Genomic DNA, 6486 nt, shown 5'->3' with positions numbered 1-6486 from the left:
CCGGCTGGCCCCGGGGTGCGCGAGCTCCCCGTCCCGCCGGCCACCAGAGGGTCCGGGCGCTGGGGACGGGGCTCCACCGGGGCCCGGGGAGGCTCTCCCCAGCCTGGCTAGGGTTCGGAAGGTGGGACCGGGCCCTGGGCTTGAGCTCGGCCGGCGGGGCCCGGTGGTGCGCGAGCTCCCCGTCCCGCCGGCCACCAGAGGGTCCGGGCACTGGGGACGGGGCTCCACCGGGGCCCGGGGAGGCTCTCCCCAGCCTGGCTAGGGTTCAGAAGGTGGGACCGGGCCCGGGGCTTGAACTCCATCTGGCCAGGCCCCGAGGGTGCTGGAGCCCCCTGTCCCGCAGGCCACCAGAGGGTCCGGGCGCTGGGGACGGGGCTCCACCGGGGCCCGGGGAGGCTCTCCCCAGCCTGGCTAGGGTTCGGAAGGTGGGACCGGACCCGGGGCTTGAACTCCATCTGGCCAGGCCCCGAGGGTGCTGGTACCCCTCCGTCCTGCAATCCGGCCGGGGATCCGGGGTGCCCGGGACGTAGGGTCCACCGGGGCCCGGGGAGGCTCTCCCCAGCCTGGCTAGGGTTCGGAAGGTGGGACCGGACCCGGGGCTTGAACTCCATCTGGCCAGGCCCCGAGGGTGCTGGAGCCCCCTGTCCCGCAGGCCACCAGTGGGTCCGTGCGCTGGGGACGGGGCTCCACCGGTTCCCGGGGAGGCTCTCCCCAGCCTGGCTAGGGTTCGGAAGGTGGGACCGGACCCGGGGCTTGAATTCCATCTGGCCAGGCCCCGAGGGTGCTGGAGCCCCCTGTCCCGCAGGCCACCAGTGGGTCCGTGCGCTGGGGACGGGGCTCCACCGGTTCCCGGGGAGGCTCTCCCCAGCCTGGCTAGGGTTCGGAAGGTGGGACCGGACCCGGGGCTTGAACTCCATCTGGCCAGGCCCCGAGGGTGCTGGTACCCCTCCGTCCAGCAATCCGGCCGGGGGTCCGGGGCGCCCGGGACGGAGGGTCCACCGGGGGCCCAGGGGAGGCTCTCCCCGGCCCGGCATAGGGTTTGGAAAGCCGGGACTGGGACCGGGGACCGGGCCCGGGGCTTGAGCCCCGTCCGGCAGGGCCCAGTGGTGCGGGAATCCCCCCTCCGTCCTGCAAGCCGGCCGGGGGTCGGAGGTACCCGGGACGGAGGGTCCATCAGGGCCCGGGGAGGCCTGAAGCCCCGGAGCCCTGCAGCCCCAGAGACCTGCAGCTCTGCAGCCCCCGGAACCCTGCAGCCCCAGAGCCCTGCAGCTCCGGGGCAGGCAGATTGGCGTCCTTTTGGTCCCGGCCATCTGGTCGCCCCTCTCGCTTCGGCCATCTGGTCGCCCTGGAAGTCATGATGAGGTGCCATTCGCCTCCCGGATCCCAGCGAGGGCTCCAGGAGGTCGGGTACTTTCGCGCCTTGGGTCCCCTCTGTCACCTTGTGTGCACAGATTGCAAGAAAGTCAGGTAATTTCCCTCCGGATTACTAGGGGGCAGGGTATGCCCGGACACCCCTCCAAGGCTGGTGGTTCTCTGCTAGGGGGACCAGATGGGCTATGCCTGGGTAACACCTCCCTAGGCCACCCGGGGCTTCCTTCCTCCAGGCCAACGGCTTGTCAAATTGCCCAGGACGGGCTCCATGGCTCTTGGGCAGTCGTCCCCCGGGTCTCCAGGCCGATGGCATGTCAAAGTGCCCAGGACGGGCTCCATGCGTCCCGGGCAGTCGTCCCCCGGATCTCCAGGCCGACGGCATGTCAAAGTGCCCAGGACGGGCTCCATGCGTCCCGGGCAGTCGTCCCCCGGGTCTCCAGGCCGACGGCATGTCAAAGTGCCCAGGACGGGCTCCATGCGTCCCGGGCAGTCGTCCCCCGGATCTCCAGGCCGACGGCATGTCAAAGTGCCCAGGACGGGCTCCATGCGTCCCGGGCAGTCGTCCCCCGGGTCTCCAGGCCGACGGCATGTCAAAGTGCCCAGGACGGGCTCCATGCGTCCCGGGCAGTCGTCCCCCGGGTCTCCAGGCCGACGGCATGTCAAAATGTCCAGGACGGGCTCCATGCGTCCCGGGCAGTCGTCCCCCGGGTCTCCAGGCCGACGGCATGTCAAAGTGCCCAGGTTGGGCTCCATGCGTCCCGGGCAGTTGTCCCCCGGGTCTCCAGGCCGATGGCATGTCAAAGTGCCCAGGACGGGCTCCATGCGTCCCGGGCAGTCGTCCCCCCGGGCATCCGCCGCTCCCTTCTCCGGGCCGACGGCAGGTCAGATTGCCCAGGACGGGCTCCATGGGTCCCGGGCAGTCCTCCCCTGGGTGTCCGGCGCTCCCTTCTCCGGGCCGACGGCATGTCAAAGTGCCCAGGACGGGCTCCATGCGTCCCGGGCAGTCGTCCCCCGGGTCTCCAGGCCGACGGCATGTCAAAATGTCCAGGACGGGCTCCATGCGTCCCGGGCAGTCGTCCCCCGGGTCTCCAGGCCGACGGCATGTCAAAGTGCCCAGGTTGGGCTCCATGCGTCCCGGGCAGTCGTCCCACGGGTCTCCGGGCCGACGGCATGTCAAAGTGCCCAGGACGGGCTCCATGCGTCCCGGGCATTCCTCCCCCCGGGCATCCGCCGCTCCCTTCCCTGGGCCGACGGCAGGTCAGATTGCCCAGGACGGGCTCCATGGGTCCCGGGCAGTCCTTCCCTGGGTGTCCGGCGCTCCCTTCTCCGGGCCGACGGCATGTCAAAGTGCCCAGGACGGGCTCCATGCGTCCCGGGCAGTCGTCCCCCGGTTTCCAGGCCGACGGCATGTCAAAGTGCCCAGGACGGGCTCCATGCGTCCCGGGCAGTCGTCCCCCGGGTCTCCAGGCCAACGGCATGTCAAAATGTCCAGGACGGGCTCCATGCGTCCCAGGCAGTCGTCCCCCGGGTCTCCAGGCCGACGGCATGTCAAAGTGCCCAGGACGGGCTCCATGCGTCCCGGGCAGTCGTCGTCCCGGGCGTCCGGGCCTGGGAGCTCCGGTGGTCCTCACCGTGCCTGAGGCCCAGCCGGGGTCCCCGAGCCCTGCCCGGCGTGGGCAGGCAGCAGCCCTACCACGAAGGCTCGGGGTGGGAAGCAGGGAGTCCTTTCGTTCCCGGCCACCTGGTTGCACCTTTCCCCTCGGCCATCTGGTCGCACGCAATGCTATCCAAAAGGGCGACCAGATGGCCAAACCTCCCTGGAAGTCCCTATGAGGTGCCATTTGCCTCCCCGATCCCAGCGAGGGCTCCAGGAGGTCGGGTACTTTTACGCCTTGGGTCCCCTCTGTCAACTCGTGTGCACAGATTACAAGAAAGGGGGGTAATTTTCCTCCGGATTACTAGGGGTAAGGGTATGCCCGGACACCCCTGCAAGGCCGGTGGTTCTCTGCCAGGGGGACCAGATGGGCTATGCCTGGGTAACAACACCCGGGGCTTCCCTCCTCCAGGCCAACGGCATGTCAAAGTGCCCAGGACGGGCTCCATGCGTCCCGGGCAGTCGTCCCCCGGGTCTCCAGGCCAACGGCATGAGCGAGTGCCCAGGTCGGGCTCCATGCGCCCCGGGCAGTCGTCCCCCGGGTCTCCAGGCCAACGGCATGAGCGAGTGCCCAGGTCGGGCTCCATGCTTCCCGGGCAGTCGTCCCCCAGGTCTCAAGGCCGATGGCATGTCAAAGTGCCCAGGATGGGCTCCATGCGTCCCGGGCATTCCTCCCCCCCGGGCGTCCGTCGCTCCCTTCTCCGGGCCGACGGCAGGTCAGATTGCCCAGGACGGGCTCCATGGGTCCCGGGCATTCCTCCGCTGGGTGTCCGGCTCTCCCTTCCCCGGGCCAACGGCTTGTCAGAGTGCCCAGGATGGGCTCCACGGGCCCCGGACGTCCGGGGCTCCCTTCCCCGTGCCAACGGCATGCCAGAGTGCCCAGGACGGGCTCCACGAGTCCCCGGCGTCCGGGGCTCCCTTCCCCGGGACACCGGCTTGTCAGAGTGCCCATGACGGGCTCCACGGGTCCCGGGTATCTGGGACTCCCTTCCCTGGGCCAACGGCATGCCGGAGTTCCCAGGACAGGCTCCACGGGTCCCGGGCGTCCGGGGCTCCCTTCCCCGGTCCGACGGCTTGTCAGAGTGCCCAGGACGGGCTCCACGGCTCCCGGGCGTCCGGGGTTCCCTTCCCCGGGTCAGCGGCATGTCAGAGTGCCCAGGACGAGTTCCACGGGTCCCGGGCAGTCCTCCCCCGGGCGTCCGGGGCTCCCTTCCCCGGGCCGTCGGCAGGTCAGAGTGCCCAGGACGGGCTCCATGGGTCCCGGGCAGTCCTCCCCCCGGGCGTCCGGGGCTCCCTTCCCCGGGCAGACGGCAGGTCAGAGTGCCCAGGACGGGCTCCACGGGTCCCGGGCAGTCCTCCCCCCGGGCGTCCGGCGCTCCCTTCTCCAGGCCGATGGCAGGTCAGAGTGACCAGGACGGGCTCCACGGGTCCCGGGCAGTCCTCTCCCGGGCGTACGTGGTTGTCCGACAGATTCGGGCAGATGTGCTTTTACGAACCGGATCGGAGTCGGCCCAAATAATAATAATAATAATAATAATCCACATTTGTAAGGCGCACAATCGCCCGTAAGGGTCTCTAGGCGCTAGGGGCCGTTGGGAAGATTAAGCAAGCTATTGCCCAGAGTCACATGGTGCTGGGCTAATCTGCCGCCGGTGCCGGGGATCGAACCCTGATCTCTGGGATGCTCGAGGGTTACTACGCGCTCTACAAAAACCTTAAATAAAAAAATCTCCAGATTCCGGAGTCAGCCGCCCTAGCCGCGGCGCCAGCTATTTCCCAGAGTCACCTGGTGCTGGGCTAATCTGCCGCCGGTGCCGGGGATCGAACCGTGATCTCCAGATTCCGGAGTCAGCCTCCCTAGCCGCGGCGCCAGCTATTTCCCAGAGTCACGTGGTGCTGGGCTAATCTGCGGCCGGTGCCGGGGATCGAACCCTGATCTCTGGGATGCTCGAGGGTTACTACGCGCTCTACAAAAACCTTAAATAAAAAAATCTCCAGATTCCGGAGTCAGCCGCCCTAGCCGCGGCGCCAGCTATTTCCCAGAGTCACCTGGTGCTGGGCTAATCTGCCGCCGGTGCCGGGGATCGAACCGTGATCCCCAGATGGGGATATCCCAAAAATCTGGCATGGATACGGCCCGCCAGGACAGGTTTGGGCACCCCTGCGATAGAGCAATCAAGAAATCCAGAAGGAAAATATACAGAATCAATCATAATGGAGCACAATCAATACAGCCCAAAAAGGGGAAGGGGGGGGGAGGATCTGGACGGCCCGCAAACAGGAACAAAGAAGGTTAATTTTTATAATATTACAATAAGGAGTATAACAGGCTCGGTTACAGCATAAATGAATCCGGGTTCCCAAAGCAAATCAGTGGCTACAAAAAAGCTAAAGGGCAGCAACGCGGAGGAGTGGCACTACAGTATACATCAGTATGAAAACAGATGCGGTTAACACAAATCAATATTCAATTAGACTCATCTTATACACATCCACCACCCAGTAGTACATCGGAAACAGAACAAAGGAACCGGAATATCGACATCATTAGAACTAACCCGTCATACTAACCTTGGGAGAGAAAAAAGGAAGAGGGGAGGGGAAGGAAGAGGGAAAAAAGAAAAATACAGACTGAAAAAGAAGAACACCGCGCCGATACAAGCACCCCGTAGCGAGGACACATAAACGAGCAGGATTATTAGCAACGAGGAGGGGATGGGAGTCGCAATTGAAATGCAGCATAACCACAAGAAGGAGAGCAGTGATGATACTGACCCCACCCCAATCATACCATGGGGGGCAGGGACAGACGCGGCGCTCCTATAAGAGACACAAAAGGGCCATAGAACTAAGAAAAATAAAACAGCAGATAAGACTCATCCCACCCATCCCACCCAGCACCCCTGCAGAAGGCTACGGCCTACCCCCCCAGCAGCGTGCCTGTCGCCCTAAATCAGAACCCGAAATGTAGTAGAGACAAGAGAGAGAAGAGGAAGAAAGAGACAAAAAGAAGGACATGAAGACAGAAAGAAATAGGAGGGAGGAGTAAAGGAGCAGAGACAAAACGGTCGGCCTCAGCCCTCCGCCCAACCATACAATCGTAATACGTTTAAATGAAAACGATACAATCTCGAGCGTCAGAGAACTTACAAGGGGGTCACCCACAGCACTATGTATACGGGCAATTGCGCCACGGATCTGTACACCAGCAATCCACCGGGAGCATTGTATCTCACCCCAGGCCTTTCTTAGCCACAATTACCACCCACCACATGACAGCGGGAAGTGAGCAACACGGTGCGGGGCAATCATACGAATGAAAAAAATTCCGATAAAAACGTAGGCCAGGGAGGTCAATCCATAGGCAAGAGAACAAAAGTCCGGGCATGCAGTTCAAGTGTCTCAACAATGTTAACAAGGGCAGTAAAAGACAGGAGTTCAGTATCGCCGTTCGAGAAAGC

Source organism: Lissotriton helveticus, chromosome 3_1, assembly GCF_964261635.1.
Source record: "Lissotriton helveticus chromosome 3_1, aLisHel1.1, whole genome shotgun sequence".
Taxonomy (NCBI): Eukaryota; Metazoa; Chordata; class Amphibia; order Caudata; family Salamandridae; genus Lissotriton; species Lissotriton helveticus.
The sequence above is the reverse complement of the archived record's forward strand: the minus strand, read 5'-3'. Positions refer to the sequence as shown.